General features: G+C 41.1%; 1 protein-coding gene across 4 annotated transcripts in view; it reads right to left on the bottom strand.

The window, feature by feature from the left end:
• Positions 1 to 17,516, bottom strand: part of ZCCHC7 (zinc finger CCHC-type containing 7) — a 118,813-nt gene that overhangs the window by 93,400 nt on the left and 7,897 nt on the right. The window lies entirely within an intron of this gene.

The raw sequence follows: 17,516 nt of genomic DNA, 5'->3' as shown, positions 1-17,516 counted from the left end.
ATGAGGCAGTAAGACTGCATCCCACTGTGTCTGCCAGCTAGCAATCCTTACACATGTACTGCTGTTCATATGTGGCCAAGCTTTAGCACACGATGAAAGATGCACATCTTATAATAATCAAACAATTCAATCTAAAACACATGTTTAGAGAAAAATCATTAAAACAGGACAGCTGTGCAAAGTACCTGTTGGAAAGCAGTATTCAGGAAAAAAAATGAGCTTTGGTAACTGAAGAGCTTGCTGCTTGGAAGATCTGATAGTGGCAGAGGAGCACCACAAGAAAAGCTGCCATTTGGGCAATGTTCAGTGCAGCGCGCTTGTCCTTCCTGGCCCACAGAATACTTCATCAGTGAAAACCAAGTAAACTAAGCATGCCTGTTATCAACAGTTACTGTAAGAGGAAGCACACAAGTTAGACTAGGGGAGATCAGTGACCCAGGTTATCATTTTGCACCTCTTGACACACATGACAAAATTTACCCTGAGTTCTCTTTAACGCAGCCTTGGCTTTTTGTGGGGAAGATGATCAGGGATTAAAGCAATCAGAATCCAGGCAACAAACTGGTTAAAATGCCACCCTTCCAAAATGCATTAAAAAAGCAACAGTAATCTCACTTTAAAAGAAGTCAGAGAGAACAGAATGCTTTGAAAGTGCCCAGGAAATTGCAAACGAGAACATGAACCGTGGCAGGAATTCAGTCCAACAGGACGGCGTGCTTACAAACCCCCTTGTGCCTGAGGAAAGAGAGCCTGCTTTACAGCACTGCCCTTGTTTGCTTGATATCTAAAGCAGATTCTTCTCCATCCCTTAACATGCCCCTGCCCTACAACCTCTCATCTGGCAGGGACACTGGGCATTTAACATCTGGATTTAGTACATCCTGCTCAAGGCACAGAAATCTTCACGAAAAAGTAAGCTGCTTACAGAACCCAACAAATTTTACTACTCTTTCCTTCCCTCAGCTTGTTTATTTACCTTCAAACACAAGGATAAAGCACTTCAGTATCAAAATGAAGAAAGCAGTTACCTTGATACCACACATTAACACTAAAGTATCTTTCCAAAAGGTAAATCTTGCTACTGCACTAAAAAGGACTGCAAAATTAAATTTCTCCAATATAGAGTAGATATATCAGAATTCATTTGTCAGCTTTCAAAATACTTGTGCTAATGTGAATTATTCACCAATTCCACCCCCCCCAAAAGGAGAGTCTTGTGTTACAGATAGAAGTCACTACCACCAGTGCTTTTTACGACTTGAAATCAAACAAGGTTTTTTCTGTTTCCTTCCAACTTATTTATAAAGATATATCTTTAAAAAGATCATCATATATTGTAAGGAATCTCTCCCTTTCTCTCTCAAAAATAAAAGGGAGTTAAACTGAAGAAGAAATAGCAAATGTTACTTTAAAAGTTGTGCTACAGTAGTTGCCATGCAGTCACATTCTGATTTCTGCAAAGCTTCTGCAAGGTCACTATCTCCTACAGCATAAAAATTGACTTTGAAGGAGCAGCTTTCAATAGACAAGTGTTAAAGGTGAAAAAATCCAAAATGCAGCTATTCCAGCTGTGAATCACCACTCACTGTAGCTGTACTCCCACCCTATAACAACATTTCCTTCATAGACTCATCTCATCTTTCTGCCTCAGAAAACAGGAATGAAATAAATTTGAAAATAATATTTCTCCATTTTTGCTGGTTTAAGAAGATTACTTAAATGCAAGAAGCTTATTATTTTGCAAATTCATTTCATCTGTTTTTCTCATGCATTTCAGAAATTGATATTGGGGTCCAGGGCAGAACACAACAGAACTTACTAGTGCTAATATTTTATTAGCAGTCTCTGGCATTAGCAACTTAGCACAACTGTGGGATTTTTTTAATTGTTATTAGCTATTGTACATTTAAATTTCAGAAATAACTAATACGTATCTCTTCACAGACACTCTATCCAAAAAAGTTTTATTTAACAGTTGTGTAATTAGAGATACTATATGTGCATAAATGTAATCAAAATACAGCAATGGGTTTTGTTAAATAAAATTTGTGTGTACAGAGTTGAAATGAATACAGGTAGCGTATTTGTTTCTGGAAAGATACAACGAAAGTTTATTTTGAAGCTCTATCTTTATACTACATTTTGCATAAATGTTTCAGAAATTGCTCTATTAACTATGTGTTCAGGAAAATGACGACAACAAAAAAAACCACAAGAACAAAACCAACAAACAAAAGAAAAAATCAAAAAGCCCCCCCCCCCCAAAACAAACAACAAAAAAATAAAACAAACCCAAACCAAATCAATCTTCAGAAAACTCCATGTTAAAATGTAAATGAGCCAGGACCATGCCTTTCTGGCCGCTGTAAGATGAGCCATTGCCCCCTTTTCTCTGATATGTCTTTCAGACCACTCCCCCCTCAGTTCTACGAGGGTAAAATAACCTAAATTAAACACATATTCTTAAATCACTGATTGTTTCACATTTACATCCCCAGATACCTTGCAACAGTCTTTATTCTGTGATGTGCAGTGCCTAAGACGCAATGCATTCTGCGAAAATCACTAAGAGCAACAGCAGTGATTTTGATTACCATCGCATCTCATAAAGTACCTGTGAAAATATTGTACTATATTGCTGTAATTGTTCAACTGCTTACAAAGTACAATAGAAAATAGAGTACTAACTATTTTTATCTCAAAACCCCCTGTATTCCACTGCTCAGAGAAAAAAGCTGAAAAACATGTTTTTTTTTTAATCAAGAGGCGTATGTGGGGTTAGAATCCTTGCACTATGCAGCTGAATATGGAGGTTCAGCACTGTCACTTGTATACTAATTAATTAAACAAGCCATTAGCCAACTGTTTTCAGCCCTGAGCAATGGTAGTATTTATGCTTGGGTCACTTGTCTTAATTTCTTCTCACTGAACTACAGTGACATTGTCATAATTAAATTGTAAAATTTTAAGTGTGGGGGCAGCTGAAGAAATGGTATCTGCTACTGATTTCTTGATGCCATTTTAATTTGTCTTCCTTCTTCTATCCTTTTTTCTTTTCTTTGATAAGAATTGTTTGAACAGACTCTGATTTTTTTATTCATTCCATACAGAATTGTGTCCTATACGGCATTTCATTTTATTAATAAACTTCAAAATCACAATAATAGTTAGATTTTGGAAAACAAACCGAAAATAACTTGCTGTCTAAATTCCAATTCAGACCAGAAGAACATTTTTTATTCTTCTGCTCATTCTTGAATTAGCTGACATTAACAACAATTTTCATGTTTTCCTCATTAAGTATACCACTTTTTTAAAACAAAAATGTATTATATTAATAGTTAATATAACTACTGTATTAAACCAGTTATCCATTTCCTCTAGAACAGAAGAGCCACTCAGACCTCAGTCATTTCCCAGTCTGATTTATCCTGGAAACTCCTCATCAGCCCACCGTGGTCAGTCCTATCAGGAGGAGATGGCAAGAAGCCGATTCCAGTAAGGGTGACCATAAGATTTAACCTAACACTGGAAGTTAGCAATCCTGTCCTGCCTTTCCTTTTGATTTCAAGTGACACACCCAAAGTTATAGCCAACATAATTACCAAAGAGTAAGATGAATTACAAAAAACATCCCACTTATGACAGTTAACCTTAAAAAAATAAACCCCCATGACTTTACTGCAGCATGCTTCCCCACTGTTCGCAGTGAGAAAGCACAGTTTTTGATACCTGTGCTGTGTTCAAGCTGCTGTGTACAATGGAGTTCTGCACTGGAATACCTACAGTTTCCACAGTGAGGACATTCAGGTTTTTGTTGTGTGATTGCAAGGCATCTGAGCAGCTGTGCTGTCTGGCAAAGGTACTGCCGATATTAAAATCCACCTGCGCTGGGAAACTATGGTGTTTCCTTCATGTACTTACATTCTCAGAGAACCTACAGAGAGCTACATCAGAATTAAAAGTTGCTCCTGGAACTGTAACATTTCTGAACTACTGATAATGATTTTTTTTTTTTTTTGGTGTATTTTTCATTTATGCCTATTTTAAGTCAGTAGTCCTCTGATACAAACTGGAACAGTCACACAGGAACATCAACTGGGAAACAGTCTCAGTTTTACTGATTAAAAAAATCAGATATTTGCCAAGTTGAAAATAAATAAAAGTTTCAATGAAGTTATCCTGACTAACCATTATTTTTCCTATGCTTTTTATAACACCAAAGTAAGGCTACAAAAAATCCCTTTGGGGAAGAATTCAGCTCCCAAAGAGCCTGCTTGCTCCTCCAAAGTTCCAGATTTTTAGCCTCACAAAGCAACTCCAGACTAATCAAGCTTTGACATAAAAAGAGGGGGAAGGATGGCTTTGAAGGTGCATTCTCTGTGGTGAGAGGAATGTGGAATACTAAACAAACTGAGTAGGCTTTAAATTAACTAAATATCTTAGACGAAGTGACTTACAGGCTCAACAGCGCAAGTATCACTATCTCATCAATAAAGGCAGTCACTCCAATTTCAAGGCAGCCCTATCTTTCTGTGCATGTGAGCAGCCTCAGGTTCAAGCAACTGTTTTCCACCCTGTGACAAAGTGTTATGTGGCTGGCAGACAGCTGCCAGGCTTCCTCATCTGTGTTTATTTTCCTTTTCAGAGCTAAAAACACAGGCTGAAAAGCAGTTACAGCTGGGTTTTGGTTTCTTTCCATTTTGATGTCATTGTGTTTCTCTGCCTCACCAAGTACGTGGAACATTTTCATATGGTCCTTCTAATTATTTGAGTCTGCTAAAGAATGTATTTCAAAGGTGTATTTGCATACAAGGGGAAGTTCTATCCAGCTTTTGTCCCTCAAAGATTGCACATGGGCACCATAAAAAATTACATCACTGACAAACGTCACTGAAGTGTCATTTGTGTTTAAAAACACACCGTACTTTGGACATGAAGACTAAGACACATAACTGAAGTGCAAACTTCCCACTTAAGACCTCAGGGAAAGAGAGATTACAAAAAGCCTGCCAAAAAGGACTTCTGCTATTTTACAGTTTCTTGAAGTTGGTAATTTTACGGCTGTTAAAAAGAAAAAAAATTACAAACGAAAATCACAAATATTTGGGTTCAGACAGGCCCCCAGCTACTGTAAAAGCAGGCGAGGAGACAACATCGGACTGGGTTCCAAAAACGCTTCCCTCCACTCCCCACAAATGTAGTCAAACAGTGAAAACATATGAGAACGAGAGACAAAAGCCATCACGAACCTCTCCGATGAGAAACTAATTGGTGCTAAACACACAACGGCTTACATTTAATCCCGTTAATCACCAGGCACGGAAAAAGCGGAAGACTCGTTCTTCGCCACAGCCCGGCCAGCCGGGCTGAGGGGGTGGCCGGGGCTGCCCCTGACACTGACCCCAGCCCTGCGACGGGGCTTGCCCGCCCCGCCCACGGCGAAGCCGCTTCTCCCCGCTGGTGTCCCCGGCTCCCGCCCATCTACCGCTGACCGAGGCTTCCCCCGCGGCGGCCAGGCCCACGAGGAAGAGGGCCGGCCTGGAGGCAGCGCCGGACCGTCCAGCAGTGAGGGGAAAGGCGGGAGGGGAAAGGACGGCGGCGTCCGGCGGTCTCTGAGCGGGCTCCCCTCAGAGTCGCCCCTCGGAGCCGCAGCTGAAGAAGCCGGAGCCCGGCGGACCGTGACCTTACCTCATTACGTCACCCGTTCGCCGAAGAGTTATGAGAAAGGAATCGTTCGCCCGCACAGAGTGCTCGGAAAAAAACGTACAAAACCGTGGGAGAAGGCCCCAGTCCCGAGTTTGGGGCTTCACTTTGACAAACGAGTGTAGCACTGGATCATTTTAAATACCTAGGTTTGCTCTCTGGATAGCTGTAACTTTCCAAAACTTTTTTTCCTTTTTCTTTTTTTTTTTTTTTTTAAGAAGAGTATAGCAAAAATTAAATTACATAAAAGCGTACAAACTAAACCCACTACTGCGTGAAAAGCAAAGGTAGCACGGACATACCTCAGAAAAACACTTCAGGGAACAAACTGCTTTCATCACTGCCCCAGAGAAACCCCATGGAACCACGCACAGGACTAAGCCCTACACACCACAAGTGCCTCTGCTCTGACTGCTTTCCTAAACTACTAACAGATTTCCTAAATGGATCCTCTTTTTAAATTTTATGCCAAAACAGATCTGTAGCCGTTAAAAAGTTGGATGAGACAGTCCCTCCAACACATGCCCACTCCATCTTAGCTGCACCAGCAGCAAAAGCATGGCTAATGACACAGAAATTGTATACACCCTGAAGAGCATGTCTCAGGGAACAGTTCTGTTTCATGCTGAGCCCATCACACAGACTTCAGCCATCCCAGCAGCAGGTGAAGGCTAGAAACACTGCTGCCTCTCGTATTTTGGAATGTCAGAAATCCCTATTCAAGGTTGTCCACTTCCTTCACTTCAGTTTTCTTTGTGACACTGCGTGCCAGAAATCCTGCCTGAGCACAGTGCAAGTGGAAAAGCTGAACCCTCACATACGCATCTGTAAACAGACATATAAACACATAAGACATGGCATGCATATGCACATCCTTACACGTGCTTACAAGCTGTCCTGAACAGGGAGGGAGTCATCACAGATTGGCAGCTGGATGCCCCCACAGCTCCTGGGGGAGAGGGAAGTCCCCAGACCTCTGCAGCTAAAGTTTTAAACCTACAAGGTGCAGTTACCGGCTCAGTGCTTACCTTCCAAGCAGTGTCTAGACCGGGAAGTGCGTACAACATGAACGCAATTCCTATCACCACAGAGGTTTTGTTGCTTCCACTTAGAAGGGCAGAGAAAACTCTGGTGTTTCACCGTGCATACAGAGTTTCAAAAGGAGACTGAAGAAAGCATCTGGCAGCCTCCCCCCATTCTTCCCCCCCCCCTCCCCCTTTGGTTGTTGGGTTTTTTAAGGAGTTGATGGAGGAAGATTTTTCCACTACTGAGGGTGCCTGGCTCAGACCTTGCTGCTTCTGGCACTTCAGGACTCTGAGGAAGACAAGCACACCACAACAGCCTGTGCCAACACAATGCAACAACGAAGTACAAATAAATCAACACACTTTGAGTAAAGAATTGCTTTGTGACTGTCACCAAAATCTTCTAGATCCAATAGGCCTCAGTGTGAGTACATTCCCCTCACCTACACTTAAGAAGTAGTCAAATGAAAGAAAAACAACCACCATGTATTGCTCCTGACACTGTACAAAGACATCAAAGGAACCCACAGAATTAGTACCAAACTGGTGACAAAATACGTCTTGGCAGCTAGTTCTGTGCATATGGTTTTCTGCAGAGTGGGTGATGCTTCGTAGAGTAAGCTGTACATCACTACATCCACCAGAAGTCTGGCTGAGTAGATACAGTTTTTTATTTTCTGATTTTCTCTCTAACAGTGCCATTATCTCCCAAGACATACGCAAGATACTTGGCACTGTCACATACAATGTAAAATCAATGACATTAGCAAGAGTATTAGAGGAAAAGCAGACAAACATCACCACCATCACAGAAAGCAGGCAGAGACTGAACCTGCCAAATGGGAATCCCTTCCTGGTGCTAAAAACTTTCACATAGAAAGAAAGTTTAAAGCTGAGTTCTGTGACTGCAAAAATTGCCACATTAATGAGAAACATCACCATTCTCCAGAAGCCCTCAGTGGAGGTTTTGTGGGATGCACTGCTCTGACAACCACCTGAGATGTCCTTGGTCCTTGCCTCTCTGACCTTCCAAGGGCAATGGACTTCACTGGCTCACCAGCACCACTCCAGCAAAGAAAGCTTCTTGGGAGAGCCTGGGCGTTGTAAGCATCCAGCAATCAGACAGGTTCTGGTGACAAAACCCTCCCTAATCCAGAGTCTCTCCGGATATTTGAGAGTTGTTTTGATTTACACATGGGGGTTGGAAACTCTCTCAGCACTAGGAGGGAACAACACAATTGATAAATTAAGTGAAAGCAAGGGCAGGATTCAGTCAGCCTAGGACACCTGGACAGTAGCTGAAGGTCCAGTGAACAACTCCAGGTCCACATTGACACCATGATCTTCTTGCCTGTGTATGCCACAATTCTCACCTGGCAAGCCTCTGAAGGAGGGTCACTACATGTGAAATGAAATCTCACAAGGTGCACAATACTTTGATAAGGAAGAGCTCTGGAAATACCAGTTATATACACTAGCAGAGTACAAAGGCAACCGTTACAATCATCCCAGGACTCGTTAGCTTGTGTTACATATACTGTGTGTGTACATCTGCATATGCACAGACACTACAAAGTCCAAGGATCTATTTTTGTGTCTCCTCCAGATTAGAAAATTACCACTGAATACCAGCTGTCACAAGATTAATGGTCACTGTGGTGGTATCACACTATACATTTTCCATGCTTTCAAGTGAGAAACCTACACATTACCTAATGTGCTGCATGTGTCCCCATTCTGACAACACAGCAGTTCAACCCCCTTGCAGCTCAAACCTTCACAGCAAATCCCATCCATACCAGAAGGAAACAGAGTGAGCTCTCTACAGAGGAACAGACAAATTTGTCATTTTTTCGTGAGAAGGATAGTGCATACATACTCTACATTGCTCTGAATGTCAATTTTGCCCTCAGCTTTGAAGCACAAAACCACTTTTCCTAGGTGCTCCTATGAACAGGAAGGCACACAATACAGCATTAACAAGCCATCTAATTCCTCCTGTAAGTCCTCCTCTAGGTTCTAAAATCCACTAATAAAACCTTTTTCCTCTGTGCTTATTCATGCACGTATCTGCATGATTTATGTTCCTTTGTAGCTGAACCCAAACTTTACTTTTTCCCTTTTCAAACCCTTAAGTCATTTGTTTTCAGGATATTTTCTGTTGTGTTTTTTAATTACTTAAAAATCTTGAACTTCTCCTTCAGAAGAGTTAAATTAGTTTCCCACCAGTGTTCAAAAATTCAACTGCAATATGAGTTTTTCCCCACCTGTAAGAAACCCGAAGAAATAGGGACAAGGAAGAAAGATCAAACTGGTGGCAGAAGTGGAGGAGGGAAAAAAAAGTTCCCTTATAACAATCAACAGAATAGCAAAAAAAAAAAAAAAAAAAAGTTAAAAAGTCACCCAGAATATATGACCATGTAAGCATGGGCACTCTTGCAGAAAACCTAGTCAGCAATCCAAAGCCATAGGAAATTTAAATTAGAGCTAAGGTACACAATAGCAGAGAAATCTGTGCAGATAAAGGACCTGCTCAGGTTGCAGGTATACTTAGTCTAGATCTCTTCAGATTTGCAAAGGAACTTTATTAGTTTTATTAATTTTTTTCTTAAATAATTAAGAGATTCAAGAGTATCCACACTACATGGTAAAGAAGATTGTTTTTTTCGTTAACAAAAATATCCATATGCATATGCCGTATCTTCCGAATGGGAGGTGGACTTCCACTGCTTATTACCGCCCCAGGGTGCATTCTGCTATAGTAACTCATGCACAAAATGCTCCTGCTACATTTAAGGAACGTTAAGGCTCTAGCCTTATGTGCAGCCAGCCCGACCAGGCACCACTCTGTTGGTTCATCCTTCTGAGTGGGCACAAGCAGGCAACCCCTAGCCCCACGTGCCTGGCACTGCTTGAGAGGAGGGATGGGACCAGGAGACATGGGCAGGGCCCCAGCATGGGTACGGGCACAGCCTGGGCAGGAGCACTGAGGGCCATGGGCTTGCACCCTCTTCCAGAAGCCCCCCAGTCTCTGGGCTTTGGAGCAGGTGACAGCACGGTTCCATGTGTGTGGCTTACTAGCCTGCATGAACACAATTCCCGGTACTGACTATTTCCAAACACACATTAATTTTACACCAAGACATCTTTTCTGCCAGCCAACCCCTCCAGCTGCTCAGCACCTCATGCTCTGCCTCCCCAAGGAGATGCTGTGCTCCAGGAAGCACAGCAGCTTTGCTGGGGACAAGCAGACCCCTTGAAAGGGGATGCACAGCCACCAATGGTGTGACATGGCTGCAGCAGCAACGTGAACCGTCATAGTGGTCTCCCCCCCTCAAGAAGAGGCAGGTGCAAGAGGAGAAGCTGCCATCTGTATGCGGCAGCGCAGACATGAACAGCCAAGACATAAAACCTGGCTTTGCGGGGGAGTTGTTACACAGGAAATTCTGCATGAACTACACTAATAAGTCTTGCTGCTTTAAAGAAATGCACCACATACCATTAGGTATTAATAATAAAAAATATTTTAATTGCTGAACTGATTTTCACCAAGAAGTTTGGTTTTGGTTTTGTTTTACTTTTACTTTTAAAAAGCTTTTGCTGAAACTGAATTCAGCAATTCCACAGCCTAGGCATCCAAAAAGCATGTGGAAGTATGGCTCTTTAAATAGTTCTTCTGTGGCCTAACACAATGAAAAATGTCTTTTAAACATTTTCATAGACAAATTAACTTGGTACTACAAATATCAAGATTCTAGCACAAAAACATACGATCTTGTGCAAAGGTTGTGTTCAAAACTAGCTGTCAAGGGAAAAAATAAAGAAGTGTGACTAAGTTTTTGTCATTTTAGAAATAATGCTTTTCACTGTTTAAAAATACACAAAGGGATTTCAGTAACACAGAACACAGAGAGAAAAAGAAATACAGATGCGGTCAGATTTTTTAAGTTTCTGTGGTACCACACATAGATAAGAAAAGAGTAAGTCACGCATCTAGAATATGCCATTTAAAACACTGATACTTAACAAAGGGTATTTCCTTTTTGAGCATGGCTGACACAGATAAAACAACAAGCTGAATTTATCAGACTATTATTTCCATTTTGACTCTATAAGCTGTAGTTACTGCTGCTGAACAGAAAACTCCTTTCTACACTTTTTTTTAGGGAAAAGACAAAATCAAAATGCTTTCAAATTTTCATTTTTTTTTATTTTAGACATTTTTTTAAATGTTTTCATCACTAAATATTTGAATTATTTTCTTCAGTTCTTTTTCATTTGCAGGTGTATTTTTGTTATGGTTTCTTTAACTAAATGAGAAACTTGATTACTAAGGCTGTAAGTCAGTATATGAAAAGACCTCTAAACTTGGAAAACAAGATGGAAATCGGTGCCAAAATGGAAAGTTGAAAAAACTGCTTTGGAAATGCTAGCTTGCACTTTGTTTATGTCCACTATTTCTTTTTGTACAGGGCAGTTTTACAAGACACTAAGAGCAGAATCATAGAATCAAAGAATGGTTTGGGTTGGAAAAGACCTTAAGATCATCTAGTTCCAACCCCCTTGTGATGGGCCTAAAATCCTGTGCTTCAAGTCAAATGATTTATCCCTCGATGCTGGCTTCCTTCCATTACTACTGTCCACACAGGAGATTAAAAATACTTGTATTTTACCAGCTTCAGTAAGTCAGGCTGATAGCAAACACAACAACTACTTCATCTATTCAGATAGCTAGAAGATCATGTGATAAACATTTAAAAATACCTCCCAAGACCCCTAAAGCCCCAGCTGAGCTTTGCACTTTCTGCTCACAGTCTACTGCTCTTTGTCTGCATTCGGTCACCACCACAGGCAAAAAACTACACCAAGAACAGTTTCTATGCAGTTAAAAAAAAATTCTTACATCAGAGCACAGCATCATCCTTGGTAAAGAGCCTCTCTGTGCCCCAGACTGGAGTGAACACACGCTGAGCAGGCACTGCACCTGAGCAGAAGCTAGGTTGGTCCCTGGTTTGGCGGCTGCTGCTGCAGAGGGCAGGACCCCTGGGACACCCGCACTGCAGCTGTGCCCGGCAGCACTCATGGGAACTGTTCAAACGGCCGCATGTCTGAACACGTCATGAAACCACAGCCAGAGCTGTGAAAGAGGCCATGGCAGGGCTTCTGATGAGGCTCAGTCTCCGGAGCAAGTATCACAAAGAGCATCTGAACCCAACACTTTACTAGGGCACACCAATACCCAGTGACAGTTACTTTTAAGGGCAACTTCTGCTGCCAGAAATAATGTCTCTAGTGATGCTGTTGGAAAAGCCTCACTTCTGTGTTAGTAAGGTAAAAGTCAGAGCAGAGATGAAAACCACCATCCTCTCTCTGGGGCCCCAGCAGAGTACATATGTGCTGTTTCATAGAAACTTTGGATTCAAAACCAAACATACACACCACACTCCACAAACCTTTCAAATCAAGAGTGTGACCACCTTACCCTGTTGTCTCTGAGGGAAGTACTAGGTGGGCAGAGGATGGAACAGGAAGATGAATTGGTTTTTGTATCCCTTAGGGGCAAGGCATTAATGCTGCAGCTTTGAAAGCTGTCTTTCCCAAAGTCACAAGATAAGAAAAAAACAGATACTAGAATTGCAGCTATATGTGGGTGAGCAAATATGTTAAAATGAAGCTTTTAATGAAGAAATGGATGAAAGACTTTCAATGACAAGAGATTAACATTCTTATCATATATACTCTTACTGGAAAGTAGAGAAGAGTGGAGGGAAGAGAGGAGAATCCTCCTTGAAGGATCTGGAAATGCTCCGACATTAAAAATGAATTCACTACATTTAGTACACAGTACAGTTTGTAATGATTCTCTTTACACACCTTCTTCTGTACTCTAAATGTTTAAAAAATCAGGTAAATCATACCAAAGACCTAGATCTGTTAAATTACCCATTTCTGAAATACAATGTGAAGCAGGTAGGAAGGACTTTTTTTGCAAAATAACAAGCAGCAGCAGCAGCATGCATTTTTCCAAATGCCACATAAGGAAACCCACCGATGGCCAGGTGGGGCAAGTGACACACACAGGGATGTGGTCGCCATTTTTCAGATTAGCCAGCACATCTGTAAGTCAAGTGCCTGCTTCACTTCCAAGCCATGCACAGTCTCACACAGAAAAACAAAGTCAGAATAAGGAGGGACACAGTTGTTACAGACACATAAAGTGCTTTCCCTGATATCCTGCTATGTGAAACAAGAAAGCCAGTGCTATTTTCATACCCCAATTAATGAAAGGCTGCCAACCAACTCTATGTGCTGAGAAACCAGTAGATGCATGATGAAAAGCTGCATTTTACAGAAATATGGGCACAAGTATGGTGTTGCTTAATGTGGTGTTACAGAAGCAGAAATGAGAAGTGTAAGGCATCCAAAGCCACTTGAAAAGAGGGCAGAAAAAGGAGGAAAGGTTTTCAACTGTGTACTGAACAGCAGGGTTTGTGGACCAGCCATAACTTTCAAGATGCCAACTGGAGGCAGAAAGGTACAGGTGATTCTTGGTTTACCATCAGGAACTAGACCTCATTTCCCAAGGCAAAGGGACATCTCTTCCTGTCACATATGGTGGTGACTGAAACTTTCTGGCTGTATGGGGAGAGGATTCTCTGAGCATTGGAAGCACTAAGAAAGCATTATTTGTTTATACAGAATATTAAAAATTATAAGTCTGCTAGAGAAGAGCAGGACAGGCAAGTAAGATGCAGAAGAGTTAACAGAATAAGGGGATACACTTAATTCCTTTCCTTGAGGAGTTATTTCTGACTCCAGTGGAACCTCAGCATCTCTATTTCAGGGCCTCAGACATGAAAACTCAGTGAAGACTCATCCAAAGACTGACACAAACAGCTACTCTTAGCATCAGAGAATTGTTCACGTTTCAGTTCCCTTTTTAATGTGTAGCATACTGGACACTAAGCACACCATGACACTGTTACAGGATGTCTATCCCACTTACATAGTCACTGGCAGTTCTAGGGGAGAAAAGGCTTCACCAGTCACTATACTTTATGTCCAGCCTTACTGATACTACAAGTCCTAAAATAATAATTTACATACTGTGCAGTCACCTAAATACTTGATCTTGTTCTTCAGAAATCCTGAAAACAGAACTGTGTTTGTCTCAAAATAATTTAAATGAGTTAGCAGAGAATATCTTTGAGAGGATAATTTGCTAACACACATATTTTTAAAGTGCATTTTTTCCTTCAGATTTAATAGGTTTATGTTTCAGCAAAGGAGTCCTTTATAGTCTATAGAACTGGAGATACAACGCTGCATGAGCTTAGTGAACAAATTATGGTTACATTGAAAAGATTTATGGTGTTTGTTCTCTAAAACTATTCTGCTGCTGTTTCAGCTTTTCATTACATACACATATGTACAGCACCAATATATTTTAAGCCTGAGCTTTGCATCCCTATCCCCATATATATGAGAAACAGAGCAGCTGAAACAAACTTTTGCATGCCAGAGTCACCAAGTAACATTTGCTGGAATCTGGAATGTGACAGAGCCTCAGGGGTCTGGCCAAAATCCAGCCCTGCAGTGCCCTCAGGTGATGCCTGTGCCAGAGCCAGCACCAGGGCATAAGGCTTCTGCTCTGCCCACTGCATACAGTCCAAATGGATCGTCACCAGCTTGTTCACAGTCAGAGAAAATGCACCAAGGTGAGGTTTTCTGCTAAGTCTTATATACATAGAAAGGCAAAAGCTAAAGTGAAGAGGAAGATGTGTGTGTACAACAGCACTTGCTGCCTGTGCCTAATGCATGTTCCATACATCCTACATCTCCAGGTACAAGGCTGCTGCTGGCAAAACCACTACAGGTGTGAGGCAAGGTGCAAGAATGGGTTTTGAAAAAGTTCTGATGTAGCTTGAGAATAAAAATCAGAGTAAGACAAGAGCAATTATATTTACTAGCCTCTTACGTGGCTGTCTGACTTCCCATTCCAGCATCTCAAAAAATATCTACATTGCCTACATTTAATTAAATAACTTTAATTCTGAAGAGTGGGACAAGTTTATACAGCACAGGAAAATTCTGTTCATTACCTGCTTTGAATATGGCTTGCTTATTATCAGCATATATGAATATATATATATATATGAATAAGAAACATTACTACACTTGTTACAAAAACATACTGTAAGTTAGCACAATTCATTTTTAAAAGCCTCTCTTGATTAGCACTACCACACCTTCATAGAATATCATGAAGAATGAAGAAATGAATTTTTGTTTTCAAGTTACACCTAGCAAGCATAATTACTCTGATAAATTAATTACAGAATGTTTCCCAAAATGTGTATATGTAATTTTGAAATACGCTTAAAGTCTTAAGCAGTGTTTCTTCTGAGGGTTTTGGGGTAAACTTCAGCATACCATCAGCAATGTTGGTACATAAATCCAAGGAGATACACAGAGTAAACTGAACAAAAGGGACCCAGATCCAAGATATTTGCCTGCCCGCAGTAATAAGAAAAATAGACACTTCCCAGAAAACATACTGACTGTGCTATGTGGTCACCACACAGCGCCAAATATTTGCTCCCCAAGAAGCATAGTAATTTAAGAAAGACAAGCTAATCAGCTCTAGAAAGGCTTCAAAGAAAAGGGCAGGACATGAAAATACAAAAAAGAAAGATAATGAAATTTAGCTACTTCAAGTTAATTCTTAGAAACTGCATTTGAAGAGATCTACACAGAGCAGAAAATCACATTAATTCCTAATATAATATGGCTGTCTGGGGCTCTGACATGGCAACTGAATGCTCTGCCACTTTTCTGGCATGGCACTGGGAATAGGGAAAGTATTTCTTAGATCTCTGAAGCTTTGGCAAGAACACTGGTATCATTAATCAATATGCAAAGTGGATAGCTGTGCAAAACCAAACAAGAACGACCCTAAGAAAAAATCATTGAACATTTACAGGCAAGAAGCAGGCGTTTTACCAGAAAAAGAGGCAAAGACAATTTCTCAGCTTGCCCCTCTCAAGCAGCTTAGTAGCAGCATATGAACAGTAGCACTGTTTAAACAGCCACCCTGACGAAAAACTTCACAGTTTTTCTGCAGGTCAGCACTGCAGAACTCTCCCTTTCCCTGAAACCAAAACCACCTCATTTACGTGCTCACCAAGTAAAACTGTCATATGAAAAATTACGTAATTGAAAAATTCAATTAAAATTTTTACTAAAAATAAAACCAAACAATAAAAATCTTGCCAAGGTCCCCAGTGATGTGGCTGACCAGGCTAGTCCTGCTACCACAGCAGCCAATCTTCCAGTAACATTTTCTCTCAGACTGGCAGGGGACGCTGTTTCTGGAAATGATCTTTGTGCTTTGGGGAGACCACTGGGCAAGAAAAATGCATGATTGATCATCTAACAACATTTTTAGTTGCTGGTGACAAGGTATGTGTTACTTAGTATGTTTATTACTAACACGCATCTAAAATCTCACCTGAAAACTGTCTTGCTAACCACCACATTTACTAACTTTCTGCAAGTGGAAGATTAATTTACAGAATACCAAAAGGTTACATCTTAGCAACTGAGAATTTCTCTGAGAATCCATACAAGAAGTTACAATCAATTTTTGGTCAACAACCTGAACTGCCAGACCCTGAATGAGCAGTTGCAGAACCCGCTTCAGGAGAGGGACCGGCTCAGAAGGTCTCCCCTCTGTTCTTGCCCTCAGTTCTGGGTTCAGTTGCAACAGCTGTTTTTCTCCTTCCTAGTAGCTGATGCAGTGCTGTGTTTTGGCTTTAGTCTAAGAACAATGCTGGTAACACATGGATGTTTTAGTTTTGCTCAGTAGCACTTACCCTGATCAAGGACTTTTCAGTCTCATGCTCTGACAGTGAGGAGGGGCACAAGAAGCTGGGAGGAAGCAGAGACAGGACACTTCACCCAAACTAGCCAAAGGGGTATTCCATACCACAGCACATCATGCCCAGTATATAAACTGGGGGGTTACCCAGAAGGGACCGATTGCTGCTCTGGTCAGGCTGGGTATTGGTTTGTGGGTGCTGAGCAATTGCATTGGGCCTCACTTGTGTTTATTGGTTTTTTTCCCTTTTTAGTTTTATATTCTCTTCCCTTGTTATTTCCCTTATAATTATTATTAGTAATAGTAGTAGTTCTGTATTATACTTTAGTTACTGAACTGCTCTTATGTCAACCCATGGGGTTTACATTCTTTCAGTTCTCCTCCCCATCCCACCCGGGGGGAGGGGAAAAAAAGGGGGTGTGAGTGAACGGCTGCGACAAGCAAGGATGTCTGCGCTGAAGAGAGGCAGAACAGACAGGGGGCAGAAATCTTCCCACACAGAAAGGAATGAGACTGCTTCCTGGATTATGAGCACTGATTACCTTCCTACCCTGCAGCACTTTTCAGCAAACTTTTTATTGTTACACACTTCCTAATCTTCCACACTTCTGATCTTCCTTATGTCTTTAGTCCTCAGACTGTTTGGAAGTTTTTTTCTGCTTTCTTTGTTTACAGTAAGAAACCATTGTATTCCCTCTTTATTTCACTCCCTTTTCCCCCTGCTCCCCTTAACTTCTTACATGCTTTTAGGAATACAAAATATATGGGAAAGTTGGAAAGTTGACAAGAGTCACTCTGATATTACTTCTAAATTTCTACCAGCAAAAATGATGTCTTTCCATATGGGATATGACTGAAATAATGGTATTGAAGTGGTATAAATAAATGGCTATTTCATCATAGTT

Source organism: Pezoporus flaviventris, unplaced genomic scaffold (assembly GCF_033815535.1).
Source record: "Pezoporus flaviventris isolate CSIRO_AGI_PZ_B2104156 unplaced genomic scaffold, CSIRO_AGI_Pfla_v1 ptg000004l, whole genome shotgun sequence".
NCBI lineage: Eukaryota > Metazoa > Chordata > Aves > Psittaciformes > Psittacidae > Pezoporus > Pezoporus flaviventris.
The sequence above is the reverse complement of the archived record's forward strand: the minus strand, read 5'-3'. Positions and strand labels throughout refer to the sequence as shown.